Source organism: Equus przewalskii, chromosome 3, assembly GCF_037783145.1.
Source record: "Equus przewalskii isolate Varuska chromosome 3, EquPr2, whole genome shotgun sequence".
Classification (NCBI taxonomy): Eukaryota; Metazoa; Chordata; class Mammalia; order Perissodactyla; family Equidae; genus Equus; species Equus przewalskii.
Genome location: NC_091833.1, coordinates 12,408,883 through 12,428,034, shown reverse-complemented (window position 1 = coordinate 12,428,034; position 19,152 = coordinate 12,408,883).

Genomic DNA, 19,152 nt, shown 5'->3' with positions numbered 1-19,152 from the left:
GGATTAAAAAAAAAGGGACAGAGGTAAATTACTTTTGGGCTCCTATTGTATTCTTAGACTAGCACAAAGCTTCAGGAAGATTCGGACCTTTGTCTTTTCACTCCTCATATGGATAAAAGACGATAAAAATGTCCAGTGGACCTGATGTCTTGTGAAAAATCTAGTTAATGGTATATTTGAATCTAAAACTCCATTCTCTTGACTTCAGCTCCATCACTGTTCTGCTATCTTCTCCAATTTCACCATTTTCCTATTGCCTGGCCCTAAAGATTTTTACCATATAATACCTTCACCAATTGACTGGGAATGAAACTGGAAGTGTTTTAGACCTCAAATGTGTGTCATTCTAAAGACTCAGTCACAGAAAAATATTTCACAAAACAACAAAAATACTATATATGTAGGTAGATAGAGTGTGAATTCAAGAAGACCAATATAAAAGACTCGTATTTATTTGCTTTAGATAATCATCCAGAGGAAAGTTAGGAGGAAACAAAATTTATACCTTCAAGAACATGTGATCTTCATTTAATTAAAAAAAATGTAACCCCCTCCCAAATCTAGAAAAACAACACTTAATCATTCACAGAACAAAGCTGAGGATGTGTGTGCTGAATGGTCAAGAGGGAAAGGGGCATGTGGAGATGAAGTCCACTTTTTGACCATTAAGCCCTGGAAAATTGAACTTTATTAAGCAGATATTTGTGTAGGGCCCACTGTGTTTCAACTGTGTATTCATAGATGTAAGGACGGGGCTATAAAGTTATAAAGAAAAGGAATTAAAAATAATGGCTACCAGTGCTTCAAGTACATTTAAATTAAATATATGGAGTGGATTGAGTTCCCCAATGACCTAGACTCAAAAAAGCAAAATATATAACTTTATTCTTTAACAGTGCTTGGTTTCTATCTCAAGTTCCCAATTCCTTATGGCAGTGAAAATAACATCTTGCCAATTTGGGGTGAGCTGTATTAAATCTTGTCCTCCATAGGATTAGTTATAACACCTGGGAATAGTGTTACTCACCAATATGCATTCTACCCCAGAGATTTAGTAGGTGGATTATGATAAAACCATTCTCCTTGCCTAGAGGTTGGTCTAGGAATGGGTATGTGAATTATTTCTGCTGTTGGTAATAGTTTTCTCACTTTTAAAGAGTCAAAAAAGTGTAAGCTCTCTTGTCTTCCTCTGGATTCTGTTGTTTGTGAGCGTGATGCATGAAAATGCTGCACCCAGCCTGGTACTAGATTGGAGACAAAGCCAATCCACAGCAAAGGGCAACACGAAGAGAATCTCCGAGAATCAGAACAGAACTCAGGCATCACAGTTAAAACCATTTCTACCTCTGGATTTCTTTTGAAGTTAAGAACAATTAGCTTTTTTATTACTCAATATAGTTTGAGGCCTTACTTGAAAGCAAGCACTCAGCTTAATTTATAGATGAAGAAACCAAGGCTTAGAAAATTACATGACTTGCTCCTCAAAGTCACAAAATAAGCCCAGGAGGCAAGATACCAGTACAGATAGCTGACCCACAAAATTTCAACTGCCCTTCTAAATAGTGCCTTGTTTCTTATATCAATTATCATGGAGCTTACAGTTTCTACTATAGGATCTCATAAAATTTTAAAAAACCAGTCATTATCTGAAACCAACAGTCAGGTTCTAGTCCCTTCTCTCAATATCTAAATAAAGCTTAGTTTGGGAAATATACTCAGAAAATCATATTCTTGAAAATTGGTTATACCGTCTTTAAAATGAGAACCTTGAGAAAAAGATCTGTAATGTCTAAGCTATGTGTCCCCTCCTCACAAAAAAGCCCCACAGATTCTACTGGAATTTAGGGAAAGATGAGTAAAAATGCAGAATATTTCACATTCACTGGGAGCTCTAAATATCGATTCCTGTTTCTTTACCCGCCACCCCTTTCCCTATTTGTCCGCAATTGGGATACTAAAAACTGGAGCCTTAGAATGCTCATCACTGATAATGCAAGGGAAAATTACTAAAATAATGTGAGCAAGTGTAAATTGTGTTTTTCTTTAGAATATTAGCTCTTTTTAAAGAGCAATTTCCATTTTAACTGGCTTCCATGTGTTATCCCGGAGTTTTTCTAATTACTTACAAGAAACAAAAGAGCATGCCAATCTCAGCATCCATAACAAATGATGAATGCATTTCACTTAAGAAAACAACTCTTTAAATTTATAGTAATGGTCTTTTTCTGTTGGCACCTGACATATGTTTTTTTACAAAATAATTGACATAATTAAAATTTCTAAGTCAACACTAAAATATTACCGCATTCAATTATTTGGTCAATATAAGTGTAATAGTCTTATTTTCTATTTTTCTTTTCTTCCAACAATAACACATTAATAGCCTTAATTTCCTGATAATCTGTATGAAATCTCCTTGGAGGTTATAATTCTCAGAGGGACAAAATTACTTTTCAAATTGAGTATATATAAGATTCAGTATGTATACGGATTCCTGTTCCTTTCCCTGAAAATGTATTTCTTAAAGAAAATATGGTGTGTCATCCAATAATGAGTATTCCCAAAACACTGTCAAGGTGATAGATGTAGTCGGTTCAAGGGGTAAAGTGAAGAAAAACTGGTTCACAGAGCGGGTTCAATTGATTTGGGAATTTTCTTGATTCTTTGTCAGTATCTAGGAGCAGGTTGTTTGTTTTCATTAAAATGATGAAATCTCCCCAAATATGTAAGCACTCTAAATTTCCTGAAACCCTTTAATTGAGCTGTTTTTTGTTTATTCTTTAAAGTTTATGTGTTAAAGGGAACTCTCTTGGATCAATCTGCTGAAGTGTGTTAACGTGCCTTGGGTCATCGTCATCAGCATCATCATCACCATCATCCTCCTCTTCTTCCTCATCAATAAAAGGCAGCAACTATGAGCATTTAGGAAGGATTTACCATGTGCCAAACTTGGGTTAAAATCTTCATGGCTTTATAATACATCAAGATCACCTACTAGGTTGCAGAGCTGGATTCAAATCTATATTATGCTGCTGCCAAGCTTGGTGGGATTTGCTATTAGTTTATCCCTCCATTTTTTTTTTTATTTTTTGAGGAAGATTAGCCCTGAGCTAACATCTGCTGCCAATCCTCCTCTTTTTGCTGAGGAAGACTGGCCCTGAGCTAACACCCGTGCCCATCTTCCTCTACTTTATATGTGGGATGCCTGCCACAGCATGGCTTGCCAAGAGGTGCCGTGTCCGCATTTGGGATATGAACCGGCCAACCCTGGGCTGCTGAAGTGGAATGTGCACACTTAAGCACTGTGCCACTGGGCCAGCCCCATATCCATCCTTTTTCAAAGTTCATACTCACTGGCAAGTTTCTATATTTTCAAAATATGGTAACTAATATTCTGAATAATTGCCCTTTTCAGGATCACATACTGTGCTCAAAAGTTTAATTTTCAGAGAGATATCCTTTATTTTTAGATTAGAATTGGTCCCCCATTCCATAATCTTCTTAGCTCCCTTTACGTATTTTACTCAGATTCTTCACACTGTTTTAATTACGTGTCAAATATCAATCTCCCCATTGGAATGCAAGCTCCAGAAAGACAGGGCTTTTGTTTTTGCTTCCAAACTCCACTACTTGGTTTACAGATACAACTTCATTTGATGCATGACCAGATCCAATGTCTTGTTTGATACATGGCAAAGTTGCCGTATTCTTGGTCTAAAAATAAAAATGACAAAAACAGCGCAAAAGTGTTTTTGAACATAATTGACATTTATCAAGTGTTCAAACTATCCAAAGAACTAGGCTAAATGTGACATGTGTTCTCTTATTTAATTCTCACAATAAGCCTATGAGGTAGGCTTTTATAGATGACGCAACTTAGGTTCAGGGACATTAAACAACTTACCTAATGGCCAAGACGTGGGAAAAGTCAAGAGTTTCTGCTAAATAGTCTGGGTCTTTATAAAGTGCCCACTACAACAGAAGGCTGACATAGCGACTTCAAATGAAAGAAAGAATCCTTTATGAGGAGTATGCGATTTCAGGCTGGCTGTAGACTGTAAGTCCTACGTTTCGCCATTTTGGTTTGAGAGTCCCATAGCCTGACATCTATCTTCTGGTTCACACTAACCTTACTCTGGTTTAAAGAGATTTCTCCGCTTAGCTAAGTGCTTTCAATATTTTGACCTTGTTTCCTTCCTGATTTCAGCTTTAAAATTCCACCGCTGCTCATTTTGCCCTTAGTTTCTCTTGGGCAGCTCTATTTCTATCGTCTTCGTTATCTTCGTTCTGAGTGAATGTGTCAAAAATGTAAAAAATGTAATAACACTGATGAGGAAAAATAGAATAAAGTTACTCTCTGTTCTTCCGATTTATATTTACTGATAGTTCACTTGCTGGGATGTGCCCCTACTGGGATGACAATTTTTACCTAAGTCCAAGCACCTTGGAGACTGACCTCTCAATAAGCAAAGAATTCAAGTAATCAACAGGAAGACCTCCATTGTGGGTCAGTGCTGCTAGCAATAGTACTTCCGGAATCAGCTCTGGACCGGAAGTCTTGCCTCTGTCTCCATAGTTTAGATCTCTGCTCCTTTTTTTCTGGATTTTCACCTGTTCCAATGTCCCTGTTTTTCTGATATGCTACACACTTTCTGTTTTAAACCTACAGATCCTGCTTAATAATTTGCACAACAGTGTCTGGAATAGTATAGCTAGCCATCCTACGACAGCTCCACCAAACAAAGGAGCCCCTTTAAATTGGGCCCACTACTCTCTCATTGAAATTGAATTGAAGTATCTCACCACCACCTCATCATCAGATACACACACACACACTCACACACACACACGTATACACATACACACAAATAAACTCTCCCTCCCTAAGTCAAGCCTCAGACAAGCACTAGTCAACTTAGTAGGCATATTGTTAAACACCAAAGTAGTTACCTCAAAATGATGTATAATGATGTATAAAAATTTAGAGGTATGCATTCAAGATTGTCCCTAGACTTATCATCATTGGTATAAAGAAAAACAAAAATATGCTGCAACATCAGGAAAAGAAAAATAACGACCTAAATTTCATTGCAGCCAATTTCTAGCTTTTAGCAATCTCTAATAATTCTCTAATGCTTCTATAGTATTCAACATTAATTCACAATGCATTCAAACTGAATGCTTTTTCACTACAGTGATCATTTAAAAATGTTTGCTCATCTGGCAAATACATCAAAAGACATAAATAAATTTGACAAAGGATATGTGAGACCTCTATAGTGAAAAACTAAAAAACTTATCGAAAGAACTGCAAATGAGTAAATTACATCAAGCTAATGAATTCAAAATCTCAATATTCTCAACAGATCAATTCTCTTAATATCAATCTATAGATTCAATAAAAGTCTAAATACAAAACACAATTTTTTGTAGAAATTAGGAATCTCATTCTTGAATTTACAGGAAAATGGAAAGGATATAGAATAGTTATGATGGGTAGAATTCTAAAGTTGTTCCCCAAATTTCTATTCCTTGATGTATCTGTCCTATAAAATCCCCAGTCCTTGGTTGTGGGTGGGCCTGTAACGATGAGAGATTTCATGCTTTGGATTAGATTACATTACATTACATGGCAAAAGTAAAAGGATTTTGCAGGTATAGTGCAGGTTCCATATCATCTGACTTTGAGTTCATCAAAAGGGAGATGATCCTGGGTGGGCCTGACCTAATCAGGTGAGCCCTTCAAAGCGACTTCCTGAAGGAGGACATCTGAAACATGTGGCTATGTGAGGGCTTATGGAAGGGGCTGTGTGGCAAGAACCTGATGTGGGCCTCCAGGAGCAGAGTGGTCTTTGGCCAGACAACCAGCAGAAAACAGGGATTTCTGCCCTCCAATCACAAGGGATGAAATTCTACTGAATCTGAATGAGCTTGGAAGGGAACCCTGAGCTCCAGATGAGAACATAGTTCCAGCAGCTCACTTGATGTCAGCCTGAGTCTAGCTATTCTGTGCTCAGACTTCTGACCTAAGGAAACTGTGAGATAACGAATGATTGTTTCAAGCCACTAAGCTTCTGACAATTTGTCATGCAGCAATATAAAATTAATACAGCCAACACAATTTTGAAAAGTAACAGCAAAGTTGAGGAATATACAGTGCCTGATTTTAAGACTTATAGAGGCACAGAAATCTAGACAGTTTTGTATTGTTGAAAAGCTATGCATAATGATCAATGAAATAGAATCACAACACTTGAACTAGACTTAAACACAATTGTAAATTGATTTTTGACAAAGGTGCCCAGGTAATTTAAGGGAGAATTATAATCTTTTCAACAAGTGGTGCTGGAACAATTGCATATCCATATGAAAAAATATGAACCTTGACCATTTATACCATGCTATGAAACTTCTGGAATATGTCATAGTAGAAAAATCTTAGCAACATTTGCTTAGGCAAAGATTTCATAAATAGGATTTAAAAAAAGCCCACAAAAGAAAAAGAAAATAATCATAAATTGAGTTTCAAAACTGAAAACTTAGCTCTTTAAAAGAAACTGTGAGGAAGATGAAAATGTCAGCCATAGTACAGGATAAAGTATTCGGAAAAAGTTTATTCAAGAAACCACTTAAATGCAAGATATAAAAACAGCTCATACAACTTAATTATAGGTGGACCAAAAAATCCAATTAAAAAATGGGGACAATTTTTGAATAAATACAGACAAGGAAGATATAACAATGGTAAGTAAGCACATGAAATGACATTCAGTATCATTAATCATTAAGAAAAAATAAACTACAACTACAATGAAGTATCATTACACACCCAGTAGCATGCTAATTTTAGCAAGCTAATCATATCACCGGCAAGTATGTGGAACAACTGGTACTCTCACATGCTTCTGGTGACCGTGTAAAATAATAGAAGCGCTCTGAAAAGTAGTTTGGACTTTCTTAAAAAGTGAAGATCTGCCTAACCTGTAATCCAGTCATTGCATTCCTAAGTGTTTACTTAAGACAAAGGAAAACATAAGCCAACACAAACACTTTTACACAAAAACAGCCAGTTTATAATATATATTTACACATATATATATATATATATATATAACTCATTACTGTTCTTGAATGTCTGACAAGGTATATTTTAGGTGTTGTTGGCCCTTTCTCCTTGTCCCCTAGCTGAAAAAGAATAGAAAAAAGTTTTCCTCACATTAAGAAATGCCCCCAGAAAAATACAGTCCCTTCTCTCTCCAGGCCTTTCATTAACTCCCTGGGAGTGGATTTGGCTGCATGGAGAACAGAGACGTTGTGGACAAGAAAGACATTCAATTCATTTGTTAAGCAATTTTGAGGTCTAGGAATTTGTAGTGACTTAGCCAAAGTCATATGTGTTAAGGCATAATTGGTACAAATCAGGAGTGTGAGCATCAGGTAATTTCAAGTCTCATGCTTGATGATTATTTTTCTGTCCTCATAAATTAAATTGCTTTTTTTTCCCTTATGTGGATTTTTAATGTTGTAGGGGGACCATCATACTAACAAATCCTTCTCCATAACTATAACTACACTGATGGAATCCTGATGTACATATTTTAGAAAGTTTTAAAGATTGTCTACGTAGCTGCATATTTTAAGATCTGAAAAAGTCAAGCTCATTATCATAAATTTCATTGTATATAATCTTATTTTTATTGGCTTTTCTATCTTTAATTAAATTGTGCTTTTACTATACCTTTCCTTCAACTGGTGTACTTATGCCAAGATGCCAATTTCATCCATTTTGTTTACGTGTTTAAAGCTACCGCATACATTTTGGTAAGTCAGCTCAATCTTTGTACTTTTCAAATTCAATTAAGTTGAAAGCTTTGTCTAGTTTGATAAGACACAACTGCTGAAAGCTAATGCCTTACAGAAAAATGTTACAAGGACAAAACATAATTTAATAGAGAAAGAGAAAAACATATCTTTGTTTAACAGACGATCAAGCGAGGTTTTTCAAATACTCCATCAATGACAGAGAAGATATCATTTAAAATCATATGTGGGTTCAAATGCGTCTATTTAACACATCGTAGAAGAGGGACCTTAATTTTATTTTACTGAAAAATTAAAAGGGTACGTCTTCTGCAGAAGCATGTTAGTGTTCAGTAATTCTAAAAATGGCTTTAACTTTGTAACTTGATATAGATTTAATTTGTGTTCACAGAAATGATAAAGTGAAGTAGGATTTTTACTGATTCGTATTGAAAATCAGGACAGCACTCTTGGTGCAAAACCTTCTCAAAATATATATTTTCAAACGCTTAATGTTTCCCCCATCCACACTGGAAGGTTTGCTTAAAGGACCACTTAGCTAACATTTCAAGTCAAGAAATACATATTAAGCCTGACTCTACGTCAAACACTATGAAACATCTTGCAGCCAGTTTCATGATTATGGTCATAATCCCCAAGGAACTCATGGCCGAAGAGGATCAACAGGTTCATGCTTAACTATTATATTAAGAATATTACAAAAGGTATTATAATACAATTATAAAAATCAATGGATGTCTATCACAAGGAGCAATACATAAGTACAGAAAAAGTGATGGCTGAGTTGTGACTTAAGGGTTAAATCGGTAAACGTAAAGAGATATTTTAAGTTGGAGAACTGGCATAGACAAAGCACAGAGACAGGCTTTATGCAGCTGAGAATTCACTGTGGCTGGAATCGAGCACAGTTAAGTATGTGTGAGGGAGCGAGCTGGGAATGTAGAGTAGGACTTATTGGAAAAGGCCGTGAGGCTCATGGGGCGTCTTTTGTATTTCAAAACATCTGTCCTACTGTTGTGTACAGTATAGCCCTGAAGTTAATTATTGCTTTAATATTTTTTCTGAATCATCCATCAGTAGTATAGAAGAGCAGCATTATATTTTGGAGAGCAGTAGAGTGATGACGAGAAGTGGTAAAGTCAAAGAGAATGGAAATGCGTATACCGATATATGGGGACAGTGGAATTAACAGGACCTACAGATTTGACTGAACTTTTCTCTCTGACCATAAACTCTAGCCCTACCACAGAAGATTTCAGAAGAAAAGATGTTGGGATTATTTTTGTCTTTTTCTTTGAAGTACCAATCATTGAGTCAGTTCAATCTGATGAGTAATTTCAACGATCTCTTACAATTGTTTATTGTATGTGATAAAGTCCCAAGGTCTCAATGATTTTTTTTTAGAGGGGGGGAGTGTTTTACTTGTTTTGTTTTAATTTACCTTGCAGTGGCTCCTGTTTTCCTTACGTTAACAATGAACGACTGTATTCCTTCAAACAGCTTTTCTAAGTCAAATTGCTAGTTACCTGAAAAACAATTAGCAACCATCTCCTTCTAGTGGGGTGCTAATAGTGATCTCTTGTTGGAACATATCTCCCCTTACAAGAACACACACACACACACAGACACACACACTGAAAACACTTTATAAGCCTCAAAGCTTTTCTGAAAATAATTATTTCCTAGTTAGGTAGGTTACGTTATCCTATGTCCCACCGGGAAATTTCAGCTTTGAATACAGAACCATCTCTATGAATCTAATGACAATTTTCTTTGCTAACTGTGGATGATATGTGAAGGGACACAAATAAATAAGGAATTATTGTGATTCATACCAACAAGCGTTAAAATAAACCAAACATTTATCTTCTCCATTCTAAGTGGATCTCTCATTTATTTATTTATTATCTATATGCTAGTCAAAGTAATCCGATTCAATATAGTATTTTTTTAAATATCTGTCACAATACTGAAAGCGAACTATTATTTTTTGTTCACTCACTTGATTTAAGCTCTAAAACTCAGAGAAAATACCTAAGTGATGCGAGATATGACATTTCTCTAGTCTGTGCCTCATTTGCCCCATCTATAAAGTAAAGAAAATGGACAAAACTATCTTTAAATTCCCTTTTATCCCTTAAAAAAATCCCTCTGTCCTATAATTACCAATATGATTTTCTTTTTAAATCGTTGAAAATAGAAAACTTTAAGGAACTGTTTTATAGTGATTCTTTTGGGTTTGATACTTTAATAGGCAGCCATATTTATCCCCTAAATTAGTTCTCAAAGGTCAAAAAGCAGTCAATTATCTACAGCTTTCCTGCTTTAATTGGTGATATATGTTTGAAAAAGCTTGAAATATCAATGTTTGCATTCTGTCTCTAAAATCTGAAAGGCTCCAAGAGGAAAAGGGGGAACTTCTGCAAGATATAATGGATTGAAATTCCCAAATTGAATATCTATATTTAATTGCCATCTCTAGTTTCCTCATAAAACTCTGTACATACTGCAGCATTTGCCTTTTCATTTCATTTGCATAAGAATATCAGGATATCTGAAAATTTTAATAAATATTTTAAGAAGACCTCTGAAGACACTCACTGATATATTAATTTAAGAATTATATGTTATAAAAAAATTTAAACTAAGTAAGTAAATAGAAAGGAAAATTGACAACATTATAGAAAGGCTCGATAGAATGACGTATTGATGTCCCAGCTCTTTTCTGTTCTACTTCTTAGCCCTTTAAGACAGATAAATAAGAATAGCAATAATAACATTTCTGTATATTGTGTTGTCCATTTTAAAAAAAATCTGATTTAAGACTCACAAAAAATCTGCAGGGTATAACTATTAGCCCAATTCATTGATGGAAATTTGAGGCTAAGAAAATGAAGTTACTTGCCCTAAGCTTCAAAGCTCAGAGGTGGAAGAGTGAGGTTAGAAATTCAAAGGTATTGCTGCATCCTGATTCATCCCCTCATTTCCCAGTGCATGTAACCAGACAGAAAACCATCCAGTGATGGGATAGTTAGCTCAAGACCACCAACTCATCCTACACCCTTTTCATTACTTCATTATACTGTGGCCCACAGCATTTGCATTTTTGCCTCTGCAATTCTGAACTTTATATCACCTCTGGCACTTCTTGACTTAGTATGTAAGGTGACCAATTTATCCTTTCTCTGGGACTCTCCTGCTTTTAGTGTTAAAAGTCCTGTACTCTGTGTAGCCCCTCAGTCCGAGGAAAACCAGGATAGCTTACCTGGGACAGTCCTGATTTTAACACTGCAACTTCTGTGTCCAGAGAACTCCATTAGTATTAGGCAAAGCAAGATGGTTTGTCATTCTAAATGACCCTCAAATGTGGACATTTTCTTTCCTTTATAAACTTTGGCTTGGCTAACTCCACTGTTTTAACAATCTGTTATTCATGCATGAAGGAAAATGCTGCCCCAGTGAAACTGGCCCATGGCCCCAGCTATTTGAATGGTCAGCCTCCATCCTGAAGGATGATGGACTGTGGTTGTCTCAAAAACCAGAAATAATATAGCTTTAATGAGTTTAATTCTAGCATTCATATATTTCACTTGCCTTTTTATCCTAATCCATGGCAGGCATTTGTTGATTTAGAGAATGCCAGATTTTAAGTGTTTAGTGGAGAAACATGGGAAAAAATTGTGTTTCTAAAACATCTGGAGAAATAAATGTTTTTCTCACTGTTTGTTTTCAGTCCCCTTTTCCGATTCAATAATATTTACCTTCTTACTGTAATAAGATGAGCTGGAGAATAATGAGGATGCAGGCTGGTTTTACCTTGAGAAATGCTTCAGGGAAAACAATTCTAACACTGAAGTTGAGAATTGTGAAGTTTATTAAAAAATTCAGCTCTCAGTGAAAGCATTAATAGCTGAGTAGCTGAGTGTTTTAAAAACATTGCTAACCATCACTCAATAAGGATAATAACATCGCCCATAACTCAAGAGAAACAAATTTCATTTTAAATTTCTGCCGAGCACATTATTTGGAGTAAATTATTCAAAAAGACACTCTTCCAAATCATTTCATTTAAGGCTACATATGATATTTACATTATATCCAAATCAAGATAAGGAAGGAGCAATGAAAAAAGAAAGTCCAATCCCTAGTTTAAATAATTTTGTCAGTGACAAAATGACATATGTTTGCCTAGAAAAATTCAGTTTCTTCTAAAATAGACCAAATTATTAGATATTTAATATTTTAGTTCAAGAAGGGACCTTATGTTTAAAAGAGTCACAGAGGGTACTGACTTTGAAAGTTCACACAGATATTTTATGGAAATGTTTGCAGAATCTAACAGTTGAATAAAGTAGAGCCAGAAATTCGAAGACCTGTGTCCAAAATTCACCTTTAAGGTGCTGGCCCCTTGGCCGAGTGGTTAAGTTCGCTCACTCCGCTGCAGGCGGCTCAGTGTTTCGTTGGTTCGAATCCTGGGCGAGGACATGGCGCTGCTCATCAAACCAAGCTGAGGCAGCGTCCCACATGCCACAACTAGAAGGACCCACAACGAAGAATATACAATTATGTACTGGGGGGCTTTGGGGAGAAAAAGGAAAAAAGTACAATCTTCGAAATTCACCTTTAACACTGAGTTAGCTGCCTGATGATCTTAGCCAATTTCTTTTAATTCCTGATTTTTATAGATAGGGGAGTTTAGGTGCCTTTAAACTTAATCAGTGAATAACTTCATAATTTTTTTTAAAGTGGTAAATGAGGGGATTATATTCAGTAATGTGGAAAGGCACTTGAAATTATCAGACATTCAACTATGTTTTGTTACCTTCATGAGCAGTTTATAACCAGATAATAGTGACCATTCTTCCAAGCTTTTCACTAATTAGAAATTTTTTTTACATTTGGAGTTATCTATAGTAAATATTTGTTAATGAGTTCATGATCTTTTTTTAAAATATAACATTCTTTTTTTTTAATCCCTTTATCTTTACGGTATTTATTCAAGGGGCAATTGTCATATAGTCTCTGTTGGGTCCCGGGCCTCAAGCTAAGAGTGGAAATTTAGAGCGATTCAGACCTTTTTAGGAACTCGGACCTCAGTGGGTAAGACAACCAGGATTCTGTGATTTTTCACTTTACTGATACATATTGACACAAGTTCTGGAAAACTATAGAACTGAGCAATGAATGGGCCCTTTCCTAACAAACCATTGAAACATTAAATTGTCATTGGGAATAAAACAGCAGCTGTTTGATTACAAATAGCACCATTTGGTAGACTTCTATGAACATTAAACAAAGAATAACCCACTTGATTTCTTCATATTCCTACACAAGGTTTGAATTTCTGCCTTAAGCTGTATTCTATGCCAATAAAATAAACTGCGTGTCCTTCAATAAAATGCTCATTGCCATTTTATGATATCCTAATTATTCCTTTTCAGCTTGGGAAAAATAATGGCTTGTTCTAAGAAATTGTGTTGTCAACATTCATTTCTTCATTCAAGAAATATTTCATTCACCAATTTTGCATCAAGTACTATAAATAGAGCTGCAAACGAGACATGGTCCCTGATCTCCGGGAATCTAAAGTCAAATCGAGCTAGTTTAATTGCAGTAAACAAGTCTCTGAACAATTTCCTGATTTGCCTAAAGTCACACAGCTAATAAGTGTTGGTGCCAGGTCTTCAATTCGCGTCCCCTCCTGAATTCTAGGTCAGTGGCCTTTCTAAGGTCCCATGTGACTCTTGTCTAATTGTTTTAAAATCACAGTTTGGGAATCAAATGCCATAAAATAAACTTTCTTTGAGAAACTTGGAAAATGGATAACGCTCATCTGTGATTTTTTTTTTCAATAAAGAAAAGAGTATTTCCAATAGAAGTTCTACGAATGGAAAATATCCCTCCTTGCATGAGTTGCCTCAGCATTATCGGGACTTACTCATGTGAATCCAGCAAAGACTGTCCTGGAATGGAAGCCAAGTGACAGCTGGTATGCAATTTTTATAGTCATTGTCAAATCTAAATCCCCCTCAATAAGAATGCAAAATTAAATTACAATTAGACCCATATATTCCCTCACAGGAACGCAGTCATATTAACTCTCAGGGACGTGGGAGGGGGGCCTATCCTGTAGACATAACTTGGTTGAAATGATTATACATTATTTTTGTAATTTATATTTTCCCATTTGGTGGCTACAACCTGGCTTCTCTGGAAGTACTCATCTGTTTACAATCTTTTTGCATGATGGTTATTTTCTTTCATTTTTGGAGTCTAAATGAAGATAAAATAACTCATTCTCATCTGGAATAACTACTGCTTTCAATCTTCTATATGTGCTGAAGCATAACTGTTTAATATTAAGCTTGGCATTTAAAGTATTTAGGATTGACTGAAAGTGTTCAGAAAGGATAAAAGCTTAGTGAACTAATTCAGGAAAAAATCATATTTATCGGAGCCAATTTCTGTAGCTTGACATTTTATGATTTACTTCTAAGCTGCTAAAATAGCTTAAGAAACCTTTTCCTCCTGGTCTGTCTGATTTTTTTCTTGTATTCTGCCTAATCCTGCCTGAAATTTGTGCAATTAATATCGAAGCAGGCATCAAATCCACTGACAATGATCACCCAGGAATTATGCCTGATTAGGAAGAGTTTTACACTTAACATGTCTGTTAGCTTCTTGATAACTGCACCAGAGAGATTCTGGAAACCAGAGATACTAGTGAATTTCTTGGATGCAATCAAATTTATACAGGAGTTGGTTCTCCCTCCGTAGGACACCTTGCAACTGAGATTTTTATTTTAAAGGTTCTTACCTGAATATCTTTAAAAGGAAAAAATCAGGAAATGTTTACCCTTTGGGTTAGAGTTAGAGAAACGGAATTAAGAGCTTTGGTTTGAAATACTTGAATAACTTCCCAAGTCTTCACTGAAGTCTCCCATGAAAGAGGTTGACAAGGCGTTTTCCAGAAGGGAAGCAGAAACAGTCAGAGCAATTAAGGCAAAATGCCTCCCAAATTTATTTTATCCTCCAGGCGCAACACAATGAATTTTCACAGAAACAGTGATGTCAAATCATCTCACAAATTTTGCAGCTTCTGTTATCCCTTAAAGATTGCACCAAGTTCTGCCTAAATGCTCACTTTATATGCTCTATGAAAAATATACTTTAAAAAATGAATAAAGGAGACAAGATTTTTATCTTCTCAGAATGATATTTGTATCTACATCTATTCCTGGATGAGATATATATGTATATATACATATATATCTGGTTTGTCTTACATATATTTATAGAAGTATATATATATATATATATATAAAAATATATAACTCCAGATTTTATGACTTTCTATTTCTAAAAATATATATAATTAATTAGACACTAAAAGGTGGCTTTATTTATTTTGACACTATCTCTTAACCAAGAGTGACAATAGCTGTCATTGTCAAGCCCTAATTTTGTGCCAATTATTTCGCAAAAATTATTGGTACTTAAAATCATTTAATCCTTGAAAGCTACAAGGTAATTTCTGTTTTTATAGAGGAAGAAACTGAGGTTCAGAGAGAGGATTTGGGTAATGCGACAAAACTAGTTAATGGCAGAGCTTGAATTTAGAAGCAAATCTAGTAGATTTCAAATCTAATCTATTATGTTTCAGACTTCTTCCTCACTTTAGATCAAATCTCAATAGGTCTAAGCCAGGAGATTTGTGTAAAATTGCACTGCATATACGTTTGGGGATAGACTGTGAAAGATTTGCAAACTTTATATTCAGATACTCTTTCTGTAAGAAAGGAATATTCAGTACATCATCAGTTGCTGCAAGCGTTATATGAGATAGTGAATATGACTATAACATGCCTAGCACAGCGCCCGACATGTTGGAAATTCTCATTACATGTCAGGTGGTAGTATTCTTTTCAGCTTTATTGAGGTATAATTGACACTTAGGAATTGTATATATTTAAGGTGTACAATTTGATGTTTTGATATGTGTAAACATTATGAAATGATCAGCACAATCAAGATAATTAACATATTCAATGTGATAGTATTTTTCCCGGGGGGGTATTGAGGAAGATTGTCCTTGAGCTAACATCTGTGCCAATCATCCTCTATTTTGTATATGGGACGCTGCCACAGCGTGATCTGATGAGTGCTGTGTAGGTCCATGCCTGGGATCTGAACAGCTGAACCCTGGGGCACTGAAGCAGAGTACACAAACTTAACCACTACGTCACCAGGCCAGCCACCAACGTCATAGTATTTTTCTTTGTTTTTAGGAAGATTAGCCCTGAGCTAACATCTACCACTAATCTTCCTATTTTTGCTGAGGAATACTGGCCCTGAGCTAACATCCGTGCCACAGCATTGCTTTATGAGTGGTATGTGGGCCTGGGCCCAGGATCTGAACTGGTAAACCCCAGGCCGCCAAAGTGGAGTGCATGAACTTAACGGCTATGCCACCAGGTTGGTCCCATGTGATAATATTTTTAGTAGTGGTGGAAATAATATTTTGACTTTAGCGCTAAAATTGCACTTACTAATTATTTTCATCTGCACTTCTTTTTAACTTTTTATTTGAAAATAATGTCAAACTATCAGAAGAGTTACAAGAAAGAGAACAGCACAAAGAACAATGTCATGCCTTATACCCACCATAAACATTTTAACACATTTGCTCTTTCTCTCTCTCTCCCTCTCTCTCTTATTTTTAATGTCTACACTCCATTACCAGGAAAATCTAAATTATCTCTAGTGATATTCTTACTAACAACATAATAATAACATTAACAACATCTAATATTTCAGGCTACATACTCTGACAGGAACTCTGCTAAATGTTTTAAATAGATTAATCCATTTTGTCTTGACAACAATCTGTCAAAGAAAGCATTATCATTATCCTCATTTTGGCATATTAGAATTTTGCCCAAAGTGTTGCAACTAGTAAGTGATAGAGCCGTATTTGAACAAGAGCAATCTGATGTCAGAGAATATGAAGTTGACCACAGTAATGTAGTGGACAGGTTTCCTTTGCTATTGCATGACTGCTTGTCAGCTGCCATTACACAGGAATATTGAGTCATTACTACTTATCCCTGAACTTGATTTTCACTAATGCAACTGTTATAAACTATTCCAGATTTTATTCCCCCTCAATTTATCATAGAACTAAGGTATTGTGAAAGTTACAGATGAGAAAATTGGTGTTAATAAAGACATCAAATACCCTTCAATTTTGTATGATCTGTGCCTCAGCTTCCTTACACAAAGTGGTGCTTCATAGTCACCCAATCTATTGTTTCCAATCTGGGCAAATACTCAAAACAAATTTGCTCCAAGGAACTTACACAATAGAAGTATATGACTTGTTAAAATTAAGGCTACTTTGATTTTACGAAATCAAACTCCTTACAAAGGAACTTCATTGAATTACCATTATAGAGTTATAGACGACAGGAAAGCATAAGACCATAAGACTTAAAGATCACATCCACGTCATTGACTGACACAGCATCATTTCACTCTTTCTGGATATGCATCGATGGAGCTGCAAAATTACACAGGCAGCCTCTGGTCAAGAGATCCGAGAGACTGCAATTATGAAAGCAAAACAAGGCAAAAAAAACAACAAAAAAACAAAAAACACCTAGTTTTCATCCCTGACTTAATCCAAACTTCTCCTTTTACCTCTGAAGTCTCAGAAAGGGGAAGTGATTTGCCCAATGCCTAAGGATTAAGGGGAAAGTCACAGTTAAGTTTTTAACTATCTAGCTAGATTTGAGCTTTTTTTTTTTTTCAAGGAAGAAAGTATTCTTAAGAAGAAACTCATAGAAAGATTTCCTACAGTGTTGGGTTGGTTTCTGTCATTACTAATAAAGACAGACAGTATTCCCACAGAGGATGCTGGGGAAACCATCTTTTCGAGGTTTCATTTACAATGGCCATGTCATATGCTGTTATGGTGTGCTTGTTATTAAAAGTTACAAACCTAGAGTCATGTTGGTGGATACACTCTCCTCTTTTTTTTTGCTGAGGAAGATTAGCCCTGAGCTAACATCTGTCGCCAATCTTACTCATTTTCTTTTTTTTTGTTTTTGCTTGAGGAATAGTAGCCCTGAGCTAACATCTGTTCTAATCTTCCTCTATTTTATATGTAGGTCACCACCACAGCATGGCTGATGAGCGTTGCAGGTCCACTCCTAGGATCCGAACCCACAAACCCAGGCCACCGAAGTGGAACCTACCAAACTTAACCACTACACTACAGGACTGGCCCTGATACACACTCCTCTTAAAGTCATTTCCTTTTATAAATCCAATTGCCATTTTATATACAGGATCATATGACAGAAATTTGGCTTAATTTGTTTCCATATTTACGGCAGGTAGAATGGGGGCATGGAATTACAGTTCATGAATTTATTTTCAAAGGTTGAAAATATTAACTAGCCTTTGAAATTACATTGTGGGAAAGTTGTGGTCCATAGGCTGTAATCTCTTTGGGAATATGAAACATCTATTCCTTCTGCTTCCTGAAATTGATCTTGCCCTGAGATGAAGTTCCAAATTACTCACAGTACTTAAGAAACTTTTAATAAATTGAAAAGGCATCCTGGGTTTCTTTTGGAGTAGCAATTCCTAAATAATTTAAGCTGAGTACTCAAAATTAAGACATCCATTTTCTCCTCTGTTCGGGTTAGAGGATAAAAATAAAAGATGAGTAAAACTAAGGATCTGATCCTAAATCCACTCTCTCACAATCCAAAGAGACTAGGTGAAATATTGTCTTATCTTTGTAACATTCCTTATCTATGTTGGATAGTTTAATAGCTGATCTCAATATTGTATGGAAAACTTCCCATCAGAAGTGTTTAGTCAAACAAAACATGGGTGCTTATGGTTGGCTCTCATCCCTAGGTTGTTTTTTCTTTTATGTAGCATTCCAATTAATTTCAGAATCAAATCCAGAAGTGCCTCCATAAATTTGTGAACACTAACCCAATCTTTACCAGATATATTATTTACAGAATGTTCAATGATTCCCTTGGAGCTGCTGAAATCAATTAGATCAATAATATGAATTTTAAACAATCTCTTAATATGTATTTATATATTAATCATAAGTTACGAAGATCTTTTAGTTATGTTTTAGGTCAATAATATCCCCTCTTACAAGCTTAAAATATTTTAAAGCAATTCATGTCTTTAAGCATCCACAGCTATTTCTCTCCAAAATCAATCATAATACCATCACAGATTCTGTTTTCTGCCAACTTTGAGGCACTTTATATTTTCTCTCTGAAACACTTATTTCTAATA